Source organism: Adiantum capillus-veneris, chromosome 29, assembly GCF_014529385.1.
Source record: "Adiantum capillus-veneris isolate H3 chromosome 29, ASM1452938v2, whole genome shotgun sequence".
In the NCBI taxonomy this organism is placed as follows: domain Eukaryota; kingdom Viridiplantae; phylum Streptophyta; class Polypodiopsida; order Polypodiales; family Pteridaceae; genus Adiantum; species Adiantum capillus-veneris.
In genome coordinates this window covers 16,149,999-16,168,936 of record NC_140959.1, presented here as the reverse complement: position 1 = coordinate 16,168,936, position 18,938 = coordinate 16,149,999, and positions in this window count along the sequence as shown.

Below are 18,938 nucleotides of genomic sequence, written 5' to 3'. Positions count from 1 at the left end.
AGAAGTCATGACCAAGTGTGTGTGTGTGTGTGTGTATGTGTACAGCTATGGTCAGTTGCTGTTGACAGTGTGTGTGTGTGTGTGTGTGTGTGTATGTGTGTGTGTGTGTTTTGCACTAGTTTATTCAGAATTTATCTCATTAGGCAAGTTGATAGCGTGTGCCTTTTATGCATTTGATATGCCTGTATATCGGCAGTCGAGGTGTTGGTGCCCTTCATAAGTGCCTGCAATACACATGCTTTGCTTATGCATGGAGGTATTCTCCATCCCACATACACACGTATGCTTGCGTGCACCTGCTCTGGCCTTGTCGAATTCTGTGATCCATTTCCTTCTTGCTTAACACACACACACACACACACACACACACACACACACACACACACACACACACACACACAGAGCATGTCATATGAAGGTACTTCTTGCTCACCAAAATTGGTGATCCATTTCTTGCTCGCCTAAAACACACACACACACACACACACACACACACACACACACACACACACACACACACACACACACACACACACACACACACACACACACACACACACACACATAGAGTGTCATATGAAGGCACCTATGGCTTTATTTTGTAATCTTCAAATGAAGGGTTGCTCTACCCTCTGGGATCAACAAATGTGGCCCTAATATTTAATCTGTTTTGCAAAAGCTGGACTTCAATCCTTCCCTAGCAGGGATATTACCTTCGCCGTTATGATCTGCAACATTTGTGGACTAATCGCGAAGCAGTTACTCACATAAACAAATTGAAGGATGGAAATTGTGAAGGTGCTGCGGGAAGCGTGTGCGAGTGCAAGTGCGAGAGTAGAGGGAGAGAGAGACCTGCTTTGGGTGGAGCACACAACAATGTTATCCTGTTGCAGCTCCTTATTCTGTTGTATTAAAGAATAAGTGTATACATGGTTAATTTAGTAGATGGGTTAGTAGTAAGTGGGATGTCCGGCCAGTTGGCTTGAATCCCAACAAACTCCCACTTGAAGGCCAACACAGCCCAAGTAACTTGGTATGTAGAACCGTGAAGCAATCTAGTGGCTTCAACCTATACCCATCAACTCACTGCAATGTGTAAACCGCTCCAAAGCTAAGCCTTTCGTGAAAGCATCTGCTGGGTTGTCATCAGTGTGTACCTTGACCAAATCAATGAGCTTTTTGGTCAAGAAATCTCTCACGAGATGATACCTGACTTTAATGTGTTTCGATTTGGAAACACGGGATTCCTTGCCAAGAGCACTCCGATTATCACAATATATCACTGGAGTCCCTTCAATGCCAAGATTTCTAACCAAGCGAGATAACCATACATCCTCTTTACTTGCATCCGACAATGCAACGTACTTTGCTTTCATAGTGGAAGAGGAAGTACAATCTTGAAGACATGACCTCCAAGATACTGCTGCTCCAGAAAATATGAAGACATAGCCAGATGTCGATCTCCTATTGTCGACACAACCCGCATCCGCATAACCCACGATGGATGCATCACTGTTCCCGAAGCGTAAACACCTGCCGATCATACCTTTGAGGTACCTAAGAATGTGCTTCACTGCTTCCCAATGCTTGCTGCCAGGATTTTCCATATATCGGCTCACCACTCCCACTGCAAAAGCAATGTCTGGTCTTGTGGACACCATAGCATACATGAGAGTACCCACTGCCAAAGAATATGGTACCTTAGCCATTTCAGCTCGCTCAACATTAGATTTGGGTGCATCTTCCTTGCTGAGTTCCAAGAATGCCTGCATTGGGGTACTCAATGCTTTCCCCCTTGCATATTGAAATGCTGCAAAACTTTCTCAATGTATGTTTCCTGAGATAACTCAAGAATACGACGTTTGCGATCTCTTCTGATTCGCATGCCAAGAAAGTGTGTAGCATCCCCCAAATCTTTCATTGCAAAATTATTGCTAAGTGTTTTCTTCAAGTTGGCAATTTTCGCAATGGATTTCCCAGCTATAAGCATCTCATCAACATACAAAACTAGAATGATCATCGAGCCATCATCTAGCTTTCTTGTGTACAAGCAGTGATCCTCTTTGCTACTTTTATATCCTTGAGACCTCATACATGCATCAAATTTATGATACCACTGCCTTGAACCCTGCTTTAAGCCATAAAGTGCCTTTTTGAGCTTACATACTAGCTCCTGACAAGATGCATTCTCCTGAATAAACCCTTCACGATGCTGCATGTAAACATCCTCATCGAGATCCCAGTGAAGAAATGTTGTCTTCACATCCATTTGGATAAGTTCCATGTCCTCAATTGCTACAGGAGCAAGTATGGTTCTAAGCATTGTCATCTTGACCACGGGCAAGAAGATTTCATCAAAATCAACTCCCTTTTTCTGTTTGATCCCTTTGGCTACAAGTCTAGCCTTGTACTTTATATTTGGATCACCTGAGGTAAATTTCTTCTTGTAAACCCATTTGCAAGGTAAATCTTTTGCATCATTGGGCAGTTCTACCAAGTCCCAAGTGTCATTAGCCAGAATCGACTTATACTCAGATTCCATAGCCTGCTCCCACTTCACCACATCATTGGTCATCATGGCTTCTTGGTAGCAGCTTGGCTCACCGCAATCGATCAACATGATGTAATCAAGACCTGGATCGAAACGTGCAGGTGGATGAGAGACTCTAGTAGACCGTCTCACTCCTTGACCATTGCTATCCGCTCCCTCTGGAGCATTGCTAGTGGAAGGTACATCACTAGCCGGTTGAGTTGATTTCACTGTCTCCAAGGCAACATCCTCAAAAGTGACTCTCTAAATCTCTATTTCCTTGATAGGTTGTTTATGCATCCTTGACTCATCGAAGATCACATCTGAACTACGGATGACTCGACAAGATTCCGGTGCCAAAGAAGATATCCCATCTCTCCATCTGCACCATATCCAATGAAAATACATTTGTGTGACTTTGGCTCTAACTTCTGTCGAAGTTGTTAGGCACGTGAGCATAAGCTTCACAACCAAAAACACGTAGATGGTCATGGTGGGGCTTACGTTTAGACCATAACTCTTTTGAAGTCTCATAATTCAATGGCATACTAGGCGAATGATTGATAATGTGCATTGCAATCAAGATGGCTTCTGCCCAAAAGCCTTGTGTGAGATTTTCTCTAGAAAGCATGGCTATGACTCTTTCCTGAATCGTACAATTCATGCGCTCAGCAACTTCATTCTGAGCTGGTGTGTATGGTGCAGTAAAATGCCTTTTAATCTTCCTTTACCACAAAAATTGTCAAACTCCTTGGAGGCATACTCTCCACCATTGTCAGTCCGTAACCTCTTGAGTTTCTTGCCAGACTGATTCTCAACGAGTGCCAAAAAAATTTGGAACACAGGAAGAACTTGATCTTTATGTTTCAAAGGATATGCCCACACCTTTCGAGTAGAGTCATCTATGAATGTCACAAAATAGCTGACCTCCCCTAGAGATTTGGTTGACATAGGACCACAAACATCACTATGCACTAAATCTAGAGGTTTGGCTCTCTTTTGACCCAATGGTAAGTGCACGGACCTAGTCTGTTTGCCATAGATACAGTGCTAACAAACAAGAAAGTCAACATAAGACAAGACAGATAAGTAGCCAAAACGAGTCAGAGTTCTCATTCCTTTTTGGCTAATATGACCTAGCCGGCAATGCCACAACTCAGTAGACAGCAGCTCGGCTATAGATACGTAATCATGACCAACATCTGACACATGCATGGAATACAAGGTACCATGATTCTGACCTATGAGTACAACAAGATTACCTTTGTGTACTATCCATGAACCATTGCCAAATGTGGTGTTGTAGCCCAAATCATCAAGCTGACCAACATAAATCAAGCTTTTAGTCAACTTGGGCACATGTCTGACATTACATAAAGTAAAGTGCGTGCCATTCCTTAGATGCAATTTGACGTTTTTAACACCCTCAATGTCTAGTTCATAAGCATCACCAAGTCTCACTTTGCCACAAGAGTGAGAATAAGTAGAGAACCACTCTCTATGTGGTGTCACATGGAAACTTGCACCAGAATCTACTATCCAATTTTGTGCATATTACGCATCTTCTGTAACAAGAGCCTCAACAGGTAGATCTGCTGTGAAGACCACTACGTCAGAGGTAAGTGGCATAACAACCACTGGAAGAGTCAATAGGGGCATTTGACGACTCTAGCACATTGATCTCCTCTAACTTTTCTTTGCCCTTGTTTGAATCATCAGACTTAGAAGTTTCACCGGATTGTTTATCCTTCTTGCTTTGCTGCCATTTCCTGCAATCCTTCTTCACATTCCCTTTTTGGCACGACTTTGAGTGAGACCCCTCTGTCTATCACTAGCAACATACGCATCACCATCCTTCTTGCCTTCGAGAGTTTTCCTGCGAATCTCCTCGGTAAACAGACTCCCAAGGACGTCATTGTACACTAGATCGGTACCAGGTGCTAAGTTGCTAATCGTAGTACAGAACGTATCACAAGACGAGGGTAAACTGCATAGCAAGAAAATACATTTGATTTCTTCATCGAAGACCAAACCTTGAGTGGTCAACTGAGTGAAAATGATACTGAACTCATTAATGTGAGTAGAAATAGTTCCCTCTTCCTTCATATGAAGGTCAAACAGCTTCTTCATCAAGAAAACCTTATTAGTGGCACTTTTGTTCTCATAACTAGAACACAACTTATCCCATACATCTCTAGCAGTCCTTTTTCCAAATATAGTAAAGTACACAGATTCAGCCAAATACAAATGGAGGGTAGATTTGGCCTTAGCATCAAGTTTCTCCCACTCAACATCTGTATACTCGCCCTCTGGGCACTCCATGATAGGATCCAACTCGCCTTTTTGTATAAGGACATCTTGAATATGCCCTTTCTAGATAGAAAAATTTGACCCATCAAATTTCCGGATATTGTAAATCTCCTTTTCACTGCTAGATGACATGGATGCAAGCTCAAGATAATATGGAGATAAACACTGGTAATTATGGAAAAAACTCGGCAGAGTTTCCCCCAAAAAACTGACAGAATCTCAATCCAAAACTGTCACAAGAGATCAGTAACGCATCAAATATAATGCTCTAAGAGCATAAGACAGGCGCATCAACCACTAACTGTGCATAAAAAGTCAAAAGCTGACCCAAGACTACCAACACGGCGTCAAATGCACCTAGCCCTCTCTATACATGTCCTATGGCAAAACCACGAAAAAAGGTGTACTCCAGCAACCTGTATCACCGAAAGGATCTCAACATTCGAGAATCCCCTAGCTCAAGAAAACCTCACGCTATCAACTCTCACAAAAGGTTATGCAGACAAGAAACCAGCCAGTCTCAGAAAGGGCCTCCAAACTGAGTCTCAAAAACGGTCGGGACTACCAGAAACAAGCCAAATCGGCTCCAAAAAAGGTACATATGGCAGTTTCCGCGACTCAATGTACATCCACTGTCAACAATACTGCAAGGTGCAGTATACGCGCTCAAACAAGCGCCAAACAAAATGTGCAAGCAGTAAACAAATCCCTACGGGGAGTAAAACTGCTCTCAAAAGAGCTCAAGTACTATCAAAAGTGCCAAAACAATGCATATGTGCATCAAATACTCCCACTGAAATCTGTGCTGATGCTAAACACTGCAACCTGTAAGAAACCTGGATATCCTATATGTATGCAAGAACCTATGAAGAGATGGATGCCTGAAAAACCCGAGACAATGTCGATGCCGAAAAGTGCTCCTAATCAGCCCATAAACATCGTCTCAATAGCACATAATAGCCTCTGAACAACCTACATTTGTACTTGTATCTGTAGCAAAAGTGGAGTTGAAAAAATACAACTCCTAAAGCGTAGCTCTAATGAAGCTTTCGACTGCACGAACAACTTCAAAAGAGGGGTAAAACCGCAGGACACCTGTTGGAAATGCTCTCGGAATGCTGAATTTGTCGAGGCCGAAATCGGAAACCTGTTTGTACTTTTGAAAGTGCACGCACGCATGGACGTGAAAACGGCAAGCACAAACCCTGCTCTGATACCAATTGAAGGTGCCGCGGGAAGCATGTGCGAGTGCAAGTACGAGAGCGCAGAGAGAGAGACCTGCTTTGGGTGGAGCGCACAACAACGTTATCCTGTTTTTGCAGCTCCTTATTCTATTGTATTAAAGAATAAGTGTATACATGGTTAAGTTAGTAGATGGGTTAGTAGTAAGTGGGATGTCCGGCCAGTTGGCCTGAATCCCAACACATTGGATCTTGTTAGTAATGCTACCCTTGTGATGGTGAATTGTACCCAACTTTGATCGATTACGAATGCATGACTATGTCAAAATGGAAGAAAAACCCTCACGTAGGTGCACTTGCACCTACTGAGGATAGTTAAGGTTTTAAAGCAATTTCTTTTACTCATCTGATTAGCTTTGTTTTGACTAATGATACAAATTCCTAATAATGATATATATTCCCTCTAAGTTGGAAATGATACAAGATAATGATAAAGTTTAGTTATTTGTACTTTCTGATGCACTTTCTTGGTCCTATAAAGCACTTTGATGATGGTTTACAGTTTTTTTTGAAAAAACGATCAAGTACATAAGCAAGTTTCTGGCATAATTCGTGCCCAGCTGAAAGTTAACGAAACCTAGTTTTTTGATAATTACTAATTAATATTCGATGGAGCCATCATTTTCATTTGCTTGAACATTTGCTTAGAGGGATTTTTTGGCTGCACCTTTGCTTTGAATACATGCTTGAATAACCCAATTGTATAAAAGTGTTTAGACACATTTACAGGTTATTATGTGTCTTATACCTCAAGTGGGGATCTTCAAAGAGATGACAGTTATTACTGGATTTTTGACAATGTCTCCAAAATACAACAAAATGCTGTCGAGTTTTTCGATGCATAAGTGTTAGATTCAACAATTTGAAATAAGGTTTAGCTTGATGGTTTATGACTCGAAAGTAACACATTGACATTCTTTTACTTTGGAATTATGTAGATTTGGATTGGGTACTAGAAGCTTTAAGCCTCTTGTGAGGGTCTCAACAGAGATGGCATGGATTGGATATTTAAGAATTTTTCCATTTTACAAAGGAAATACTACCCAAATTTGTACGTTTTAGAGTTTGGTAAACTAGAAGATAAAATAATGCATAACATAATTTTTAAACTTGTTCTCCTTTTTTGATGCCGTTAACCTCCTGTGAGGGTCTCAACAAAGATGGCTTTGATTGAAAATTTGAAATTCTATTCGCTATGAGGTTTGGCTTGATGAGGTTCGTCGGCTTGATGACTTCAAGATGATTAAGAACCTGACCAGCATCATAAGGTTACTTTTGTATACACGGATCGAGACCCTGAACCTTAAAGAAAACTCTAAAATTAATTTTACTGAATGAGGTTTAAAAGCATGGTGTGTACTTAGACCTTTTTGTGGATGATAGTACTTAGTTTATGGAATGATGGTTTTTTTCTATGACTCTTAATTGCACTCCATGGGAATGACACAATTGTTGATGGTATAAGAAACATAAAATGCTTTTTGTTGAATAGAAGCATAGCTTTTTAAAATAGCGTTAGTGTTGTACTTTGAAAACACTCCAATGCTTGAAATAGGACCTTAATCCTCATGTGAGGGCTTCGGATGAGATGACATTTGACTGGACTTTTGAAAATCGAATCAAATTACAAAGGAGACATTGTCCGATTTTTTTTGGGATTAAATGATGTAAACCTTATCATAAATAAATGGCTCATTCTTTGAATTCCATATTTGATCTAGGTTATGTTGTTAGTTTTTGTTATAATTTTTGACACCAATAACAAGGGAGGGAGTCGTTGACACCTCTCTTCCCAAGTAATGCCAATTCTGACTGGCTTGTGTGTCTTGGATGGTGACAGATAAGAGATTCTTTCCTTGGGATTACAAAGACAATTGCAGCAATAACAAAAGATCGTCCACTGTTTGATTATTGTTATTAGTGATAGATAACCCTTGTACATGATTTTTTGATAATAACATGTAATACACTATATGTCAGTGTCAAGTCTAAATGTCAACTGTAGTCTTAGCTTTATCTACTTGTTATCTAATGTATACATAAGGTTCGGCTATTTACAAGTTGATTGGTCGCTGTCCCATTGTATGGTTCAATAGTTTGTGAAATCAAACTACTGTTAGATAATCATTCTTAAACGCATACACCTTTGTTTCTAGCTAGTCGGATTAGCACCATACGATGGGCCTAGACCTGCTATAATTTTTTTTACTTGACCCACCTAATCCAAAGGGATGGGTTGGGGCCACGGCTCCTAATCTAGTCAAGCACATATATCATATAGTTCTATTACCTTAGACTAGCGGATTCTCTTTAACTTTGCACATGAGAAAGTATACTTAATGAGATGGATGTTTTAGGAATGTGATGCGTATATATTTTATCCCTATTGGCACCACTTTACCAAAATAGTAACCCTTTTCCATATGATAAATGCCTCTTTGGACACTTCATACTGATTATTTGGATATTTTTGTCACTAAATTGTTCATATTTGGTTGGGGGTAGGGTTCCACATGGTGGGCTCTACCTCCCACCATGTGGTCCTTTTCTCAAGGATGGGGGAGGGCCATACACACACACATTTAAATGTGACAATTTATTTTTGCCCTTAGTATATGAGAAATCTATACAATTAATACCCACACAAGATTTCTATAAATCAATTCATACACTCACATTGCGAGTCATCTTTCTCCCTATCTCTCTCATAAAGAATATTGCTCTTACAAAATCGAAGCATGCAGCTTCACATGCAAGCACGGCATCCTTTGAACATCTAACTTTGATGCTGCGACTTGCATTGTCCGTTGTACACATGAAGTGTCATAATGGCCTATGACATCGTCTTGGTTCGAGCCTTTGCAATCACTCTATGGATATAATCTTTCTTTAGTTGGGTCCCATGTACTCACCCAAATCAGCTAGTGATGGCATTTATCAGCTAGTTACTCTCTGTACTACTTTAAGAAAATTTCAATACCATGATTCTTTACTTTAGCATTCTAAAACAATAGAATGCAAGAAAAGTCAAGACATGTCAGGATGTGAAATGAAATGTAAAATAAAAATATCCATTTAATATTTGAAAACCAAAATAACATTTAAGGTAAGTCTCAATCATCACTGAAAACATTTAAAATATGCCCAACTCAACTCTCCTCTAAGGCATCTTTTAGAAAGGCAAATGGGATTTTTTTTGCGTACTTTCTTTTTTGGAAGTGAATCGTGCGTTCTTTGTACTTCTCTTTGTGCGTGCAATCATGTCACCAGAGTCGAGAATGTGGTTGCATGGTGGTTCGTATATGTGTCATGGAATGCATTTTCCGAGCAGCTAAAACAGACTTTTGTGCATGAAATGTAAGAACGATGCACTTTCTGTTGCCTCAAGCTGAAAAGTTTTGGAAAACAGTTTTGTGCACTTTTTTTTACGTGTGCAGTCATGTCAGCCTGAGTGAGAGCATGGATGCGGATTGTTTGTTTATATGCATGTGGCATTTTTTCTATAGAAAAAATGATGCATTTTTTGAAAATTGGTGCATCTATAAAAAAACAATGCATTGTTTTGCATTAAACCTAGAAAGGGTGCATTTTCTTCTACATAAAATTAAAAAAGCTCGAAAACAAAGGGTTGTGCATTTTTTAATGCATGAAATCATGAAATCACGGTTGAGAATGTGGGGGGTGTGATCATTTTTGTCCTTTCGCATACTTTTTGTCTTCAGGAAACTGGAAAATAATATATTACTTTGCGAGCACAAAGCATGGCCAAAATCGAAGAGAGGTGTTTTTTAAAATATAAATAGGAAACTAGTGCATTTTGTTCAATGTAGTTTGTATGCTAGCTTACCTCATACTTCAATGCTCGCAAATGTGGTTCCTGCTTGCCAAAGTGCGCATGCTTGTGTTCTTGGATGCGATTCTCGATTATCTCGATTGTTTGTGCTCCCCGATGCTCTCGCTTGTCTGTGCTCTCTCGCTCTCCACTACCAAAGGTCCTTTGCACCAAGTTTTTGGGGGCCAAAAAAGACTGCGTAAAAACCACCTCTCTCTCTCTCTCTCTCTCTCTCTCTCTCTCTCTCTCTCTCCACCATATGTGCGAGAGCTCGCTACTTGTATTGTGCTCTCTCGCTCTCCACTACCAAAGATCCTTTGCACCAAGTTTTTCGCTGCCAAAAAAGACTGCGTAAAAACCACCTCTCTCTCTCTCTCTCTCCTTGTCAAGGCCAATCGTGTGACTCTTTCTCTATTTGAAGCGCGCACACACACACACACACACATACACACACACACACACACACGCACATGCACACGTACGCATGCACGCAGCGTGCGCACACACACACACACACACACACACACACACACAAACACACACACACACACACACACACACACACACGCATTGTTCCTTAACAAAAGTTTAACCTTCATTTCCATACACTTTTATGCACTTTGAGCTGAGGTGTTAAATTATAAGGGGAAATTACCTGCTAATACCTCTTTTTACCTGCAATTCTTGGTAAGGTAACCTTGCCATATTAAAATATAGTAAAAAGTTCACATAAATCACTCTTTTCCAAGCTGGGAATTGCTAACTATTCTAAACCCCACTGGTGGATACACATTCTTGGATAAATACGACTGAAGTTTATTTATGTGTACCTACCTCTCCTCAGTGAGAATGATAGGTTAATAAGAGTTAGGCTTCCTATAGAAACTTACCTGGCAGTGGGCTTTTTAAAAAAAAAAGGGGTTTCTTTTTATTAAAACTCCCTTAATCCTCACTGAAAAGCCGTTTTAGCTGCTATTCAATTGCGTAGGCGGTACACAGGACCCCCAAAACGGTTTGTGTCTCTTTCCAAAGAGACACACACACACACACACACACACACACACACACACACACACACACACACACACACGTGCGCGCACAATATACTATGCCATTCTGGTGATGTATGCCGAGTCGAATCACTTGCAACCATCAAAGTGTCGTTTTACTTTTACAAAATGTGTGAGATGCATAATATGACACACACACCCACCCACCCACCCACCCACACCATACAAGGTCTCAATGTCTAGAGCGTTCGATACCATTTAAACTCATCACCAATGTCTTTTTATGTCTGGCAAAAACAAACTCGTTTGTTGCCAAGCAAAACTAAATTTGGAGCATTTCTGAATACACAATTGTTTTCTCTCTCTAATACACACACGTATACACACTTTTTGGCTACTTAAAGAGATGCATTGTGAGGAAGGGCTTTGCAATTGCGACACATATTTTTGCTGCTAACTCACGTACACAATCTGCTTCATAACATGCACCAGCTCACACACACAATCATCTTGTCTCGATACTCTGAGAGATTTGCTCCAAGAATGCCAAGTCAATATTAAGTTAATTCCCTTTGCAACAGGGAGCACACTTTGCTTTTGTTTTGCCTAAGCACTTGGTGATCCGTGTTAGTCAAATACACTGTATAATTCTCTAAAGGTCTAAACACTCGGGCAAAACTAAGAGTGGGCGCATGGTCTCGAAGCTTGCATAATACAAATTTATCTACACACCAACTCACATGGCAGAAAAACAAATGGAATAGAAAGCCTTGGATTCCTCGTCCTCTTCTCGGGTGGACGATATTGTCTTTTCTACATATATTTTGGGTTTTTTTCCTTCTTGAGGAAATATAATTGACTCAAATGTATATCTCTAATTGACTAACACTATATCCTGATAAATATAGTATTTTTTGACGTGGAATGCAAAATGTTATTAACTAGTTTTCACTTACATACGCTCGTAATAGTTAGTTTTGCAAAAAAAACAAGTTTTGCTGGCTATTATAGACATATCATTTTGGTTGCTAAATGCATAATACTATGTATAAAGAGTAAAGATTCTTCCTTTTGTCAAGAAAGAAACGATTATGCATGAGAAGCACTAAACCCTAAGAACGACATATCTACTAACATTAAAAGAAAAATTTTCAAGGATAGTGAGCTAAAAGTTGTCTTTCTTAAAACTCAGCTATACACTATGCTTTACATAAGTATATCTTTACTATGAAGGATAGTAACGTCTCCTACCCAATATTTGGTTGAATTTTAGGAGGAAAAACATATGTTCTATAAATATTTTTTATTTTGCTAAAATGTTGTGCTCCAAAGATCACGTTTATCACATTCTAACAAGTCTAGAGTAATTTTCCTTGCTGCCATAACCAAGCATGACTCTAGATAGAAATTTTTATCATCATGGAACAATTTTGAATGCATAGATAAGAGCAGAGATTTTAATTACGCGATGACGCATTTTGTTAAATGTTAATTATTGTTATTATTATCACTATTTTTTTCATGTTAATAACATATCTAATGTCATGACCTATGAAAACTGGTAAAAAACGTAGAACTGGCAGGACAACCAACAATTCCGGCATGTTTGGCGAGCTTAATATGAAACCCAGCGGGCCCGGCGGGACAAGCAAGAATCCCGCCGGGCCCGTCGTGTACCCCCTCTATATTTGGTAAAAAACCGGTAAAAAACGTAGAACTGGCAGGACAACCAACAATTCCAGCATGCCTGGCGAGCTTAATATGAAACCCAGCGGGCCGGGCGGGACAAGCAAGAATCCCGCCGGGCCCGTCGTGTATCCCCTCTATATTTGGCGGCTCTATATAACCCTTTTATAGACATCACATCACATCACCTCTACCTCTAAATTTGGTCATCCTTTAAAATTTAGAAGAAAAACTAAAGGTAAAAAAATGAATAGTCTTTAAAAAAAATTAAAACTTAATGTAACTCTGATCATGGATCATTAGTTCTTTTTTGGATTGAACTGATTCTTGAAAGGAGGTAGAAAGGTGAATCTTTGGGTCGGTATCTCTACATTTGGGATGGAATGATCTCATGTTTGGTTCATCGTTATATTTGCTAAATTGATTGCTATATTGATTAGAACTTCTATCATGGGTCATTAGTTCTTTTTTGGACTGAACTGATTCTTGAAAAGAGATAGAAAGGTGAATCTTTGGGTCGATATCTCTACTTTTGGGATGGACTGATCACATGTTTGATTCACCGCTGTATTTGCTTGCTATTCCAATTAGAGCTCCAATCATGGGTCATTAGTTCTTTTTTGGACTGGACTGATTCATGAAAGGAGGTAGAAAGGTGAATCTTTGGATTGATATCTCTACTTTTGGGATGGACTGATCACATGTTTGATTCACCGCCGCTGTATTTGCTTGCTATTCCGATTAGAGCTCCAATCATGGGTCATTAGTTCTTTTTTGGACTGGACTGATTCATATAAGGAGGTAGGAAGGTGAATCTTTGGATCGATATCTCTACTTTTGGGATGGACTGATCACATGTTTGATTTACCGCTGTATTTGCTTGCTATTTCGATTAGAGCTCCAATCATGGGTCATTAGTTCTTTTTTGGACTGGACTGATTCATGAAAGGAGGTAGGAAGGTGAATCTTTGGGTCGATATCTCTACTTTTGGGATGGACTGATCACGTATTTGATTCACTGTTGTATTTGCTTGCTCATGTTTGAGTAGATTGAGGTTTATTCCCTTCAGGCTTCACTACTACGCTTGTGTGTGATATTGATTATAACACTAATGTTTGGTTTGAATAATACTTGAAAGAAGAGATAGCATACTGAGCTATGTTTATTAGTATTGCAGGCATCCAATAAGTATGTCTTCTACCGGGAATGTGAGCGGTGATGTTGGTGTCTCAAGCCTGGCTTCCTTGAGGAGACCTCCTACCTCGATGCCAGGTCCTGCTTCGCAGGGCACCACTTCGCAGGGCAAGCGAAAGGCAGGTGGAAAAATTCCAGGACCCGAGTGGAATTTTGCCACAAATTTAAATAAGTATCAAGATTGGAAATGTAACTTTTGTGGTGAAGAGAAATCTGGAGGAGCACCAAGAATAAGGGATCATTTGCTAAGTTGCAATACCAGAATCCAAGGAGGAAAGTGCAAGGGCTTAGGTGTAGAAGAAGCAGCTATGCGCTTAAAAGCTTTAATTGGTAAGCTAATTTCCACGAGCAAAAGATCAAAACTCTCTACTTTCGACCATCACACCCCGTTATCGATAAGATCAAACCAGGACGAGGGATCATTGGGTGTAACGCCCACCAATGGAAGCACTCAAAGCAGGGAACCAACTTCTCATATCGATGGAACTACACCTCCAAACCATGGATCTCCTGACCTTCAGGTAGGGTCATCAAAAAGTAGACAGGTTAGCTTACAGACGAGCTTCAAAACGCTTGCCTTAGAAGAAGCACAACTTGCACTAGCTAAAGCCGTCTATTTCACTGGGGGATCATTGGCCATTGTCACCCGTGATGCATGGAAGTCAGCTTGGAAACGAATTGGGGAGTATGGTGCTGGATTTACCCCTCCAACATATCACCATATGAGAAACCAACTGTTGGATAAATGTTACACAAGCACACAACAGGATATTCAAAGGGTAATATTAAATGCAACAGAACAATCTAGATATACCATAGTTAGTGATGGTTGGTCCAACGTTCAAAGGCGGCCATTGATCAACATCATGCTTGTATGTCCTCGTGGTGAATGTTTTATCAAAGCTGTGGATAGCTCTGGTCAAATAAAGTCTGGCGAGTGGGACGTTTCTTACAAGGCTTCTATTTTTTAGCACTAGCTATGGTCGCTAAAGAAGCTTTAGGGACCCACTTGTATGTTTGCTTTGTTATATTAGGCTGAGTCTTGTTAGAAGCTATATGCATTGCTTGTAGCATATTTAAGGGTACGGGCATTTCATTCCCCTCGAGTGTTACCCATGTCGTCCCCCTATTTCCCCAAGCGTATATGGTTGCCGCTAGGTGGACCCAATCCACATTGTCCGACTCAGTCATCCCAGGTAGTACATCCATATAAGGAGAATCTTCCCCAACATCAGTGTCCGCTTTACACGTGTAACAATACTACAATGGGGCCGAGTGAACTCTGGTGTCAGATCTATGATCAATTATAAACCTGTTTCCTAGAGGATGTGCTCGACCAGTTACAAGATCCACTCGAATGACAGAATCTTGGAACTGCAAGTAGACATGGTTTTTAGACCAGTCATGCACCATTTTTGCTTCCCTCATGAAAGGACGTCCTAAGATCATCTCCGATGCCATAGTGTGCTTGGAGAAATCCATAACAATGAAGATAACTCTTATTTTATGTCCAAAGACCTTGATCTTGAGATCTTCTAGCATCCCAATAGGTTTAACAATAGACCCATTTTCCATCTTCACTACTATGGTTGTGGTCGCAAGGTGATCTCTTCCCATAGTTTCGCGGAAATTTTTAGTCACAATGCTAACCCCAGCGCCACCATCAAGGATACCCTTCATAGTTAATCCCTTAGTAGTGATTGGTATGGTCCCATTGGATTCATCACCTCAAAGTATTGTCCCAACTTGTTAACAGGTATTTCTATAACAAGGTTCTCATCTAGGTTGGGTTGTGGATATACGTGTTCCTCCTCTATTGGCATCTCCCCAACTCCATTCATCTGTGCAAATTATGGTAGCCCAAAATTTAGTTCTCCATTGAGGAAGGCTCGAAGAGTTGAGACTAGCTCCGGATCTTTATATAGTTTGGACATGATGGTGGTTCTAACTTCTAAAGACATGAAATCCATCAATTTGACAATGTTTAACGGCACCTTTTGGACTTCAGTACCTTGACGTGGGGAAGATGGGATCTCCATTTCTTCGATAGGATCAGGTAGTCCCTCTGTAAACATTCTTTCCATCAAGAAGTGAGTACGCCCACTTTCCCATGACTTTAAGTCACTTTCTTCTTGGATGAGACTAGGTATGGCTAAGGGGTCTATGGACTTGGTGAGGTTGATGTTGCGTAGGGAACACGGTGTCTGTAATCTAGATCTGCCTAGGTGCTGGTTCTAGATCCCTTTGTGTATCTTCTACCAAACTCCTTAATTGCTTGACTCGCTCAATCTCCTCTGTAGGGTTTGGATAAGTTCCTATCTTCCTCTTGGATCCTGGCCATTGTGGCTCATGAAGATCTTCCTTGTTGGTTTCTATCTTAGTGGTCGTTTTGGTCTCCATGGTTTCTCCTGAATCAGAATCCTCTTTAGCGTCATTCATATATACGGGGTCGTCACCAATCCCTATGTTGGTCTTTGAACTGGGGTCTGACTTCGCTGCTTTTTGCGATCTCTTTCTTTGTGTTTTCTTCTTTTTCTGATATTGGGCAATTGATGCCGTGTCTCTTTCCTCAAGAATATAATTTTGTTTTTGGAGCATCGATCGTGTGAGTACGTTTACTGGTACCACAGGTGTACTTTGTGATGGCTCCTCGGTAACTTCAATCAAGTTTAACGATGTGATCTTCGGTGCATTTGGATTATTTGAACATTGGCAATCAAATGATCTATGCCACATTGATTACACATGAGTATCGGCATTGTAGACGTGCTCGCTTGATTGGTGTGCATTAGTGTGGCGTTCTTTTGTAGCCTAATAGGGCACTCGGCTACACGATGTGGACCTCCACACTCATAGCATTGAAGAGGTGGTCTCTTAGCAGTGTAATTGATATTTTGGCCTCTTGCCGCAAGAGCCGCTACAGGTTTGACTTGTCCCCAATAGTCCTCCATGTAGGATTGTGGACTTTCTTCAAGCACATCCATCCCATAGGCAATATTAGGATCTATATCTTCCTCACAACCTTCCAAACAAGAAATAGATGACTCACAACCCACTTGATTCACAGAAGTGATTCTCGGATGTGGTGGTTGTGGTCCTAGCACTGGAGGTGGTAAAGGTGTTGTTTGAACAACATTTTGGGCCCTAGGGACCATGTGTTGTGATGTTTGTTCAAAAGGTGGGGCCTCCATCAATGCAGGCACTCGAGGTGTGTCTGTCCATGCTAAGGTTGGTCTATTGGCCATTGCGCGCTTAAATACTATGCAATCCTTAGCTTGATGACCATACCTTCCACAGGCATTGTAGTTCCCATTGAATTTTACTCTAAAAGTAGGGCATTCACTGGTACTATGCGGTCCATAGCATACTGAGCACCATTGTTGCTCCCTTCTTGGATACATATGATTGTTTTGTGGAGCACGATTTTCTCTAAGACTCTCTTCAATAGCCTTGGTGAGATCTGCTAAAGTCATCTCAGATATCTTTGGCTCCTTAGCAATAGGCTTTAGGTCATTGGCTGATGCCCTGATGCTTGTAAGCAAATAGATTTAGGCTCAACAGACACTCTTTCTCCTTGAATCATTAAATTATCCTCCAATTGGATCGCATTGGTGGTGACTGCTTCCCAAGTGGTGATACCTCTAATGACTAGGCCATTGTAGATATCCTCATGTCGTAATCCCCTAATGAATCTATCAAGCAATTGATTATTATTGAAGCGCTCATTTGGATTACTACGAGAATTCAAATGCTTCAAGCGACTAATAAAGTCTCGCACTGACTCTCCTTCCTCTCGTTGGGCTTTCTGGAGCTGAGAGGCTACACCCCAAAGTACTCTCTCTCGTATGTATTCTTTTAAGAACAAACTCCTAAGAGTAGGGTAATTCGTTTTTCTTCCACCCTTAGGGTTCTATACCAATCCCCTACCTTCCCACTTAAGGTTAGGCTTAAAGCATTACTCTTATGTAGGTCATTGTGTTCTCCTAGAGAATCGCATATTTGTTCAAACACTTCGATATGCTTTCTCACATCCCCGTCTCCACTAATTTTTTGAGTGAGCTTGGCTATTTGTATTGCCTTACTTCTAGGTCTCTATCTGGCGCGTTACACATATTCTCAGTAATAGATCGACCGATAGCTTGAGCAAATGTTGCCAAGTCACCTAAGTGAGCAGGTACCGTGGGTGGAGGTGCTCCAGAGACTACATGTGGAGTAGGTATTGGCATTGGGCTTGGCGCATAGGAAGCCCTTGGGTTCCATGTTTGGTATGGTGTTGTGCCATGTGGCGGCCCAAAGTTCATATGTGTGGCCCTAGGCATAGCAGACGTTGGATGTGACATGCTAATGCTAGCCGGTATAGTCCCATGGAAATAAGAACTTGGGTGTTGTGGTTGTGGAGCATAGGTAGTTGAAACAATGGGAGGGGTAGGGACTACATGAGTGCGATGACCCATAGGTGCATACAATTGGTACACACTTGTAGGTACTGTTGCAGGCATTGAGCTACCATGTAGCGATGCTTTACTAACAAATGAGGTCCATGGCCTGTTTCTTGGCATGCCCATCATTGGGGTAGGCATGGTAGCCATGGTGTCATCAAGGGAAAGATGAGCTAGACTTGGAAAGGTAAAGCTATCACTTGTGGACTCAGATTGCACTGAGACCCCTGGCGAAACAACATCATGTACCTTTGGCACCCTACAAGCGTCGGCGAATAACCTCGAAGGTTACGCTTACTTTTTTCAAGCGTCCATTTTCACTCGTGTTTTTTACGTTTTTAATGTTTTTTAATGTTTGATTTTTTTGATTAAAGTGTGTGATAGCTCGAAACGAGCGTATCACTTAGAGGGTTGTTGTGTGCTTTACAGCACAATTTTCGGGCATCTGAAGTTCCGTTGGTCCTCAAAAAATCGATTTTTAGCTACGTGTAAAGCTAAAATTCGTAATTTTAAAAGGCGACTGAGGCCTAGGCCTGAGCGTGAGCTTGGGCATGGGTCTGGGAGATATTCCCGATCCCAGTCCTACCTTTTTTTTTAAGGATAAGGTCGCCGCGGCCTGCGCGAGAGCACACACACACTCTATCTACCTACTTCTAACTAATACACCTACTATTACACACTAACACACTCTATTA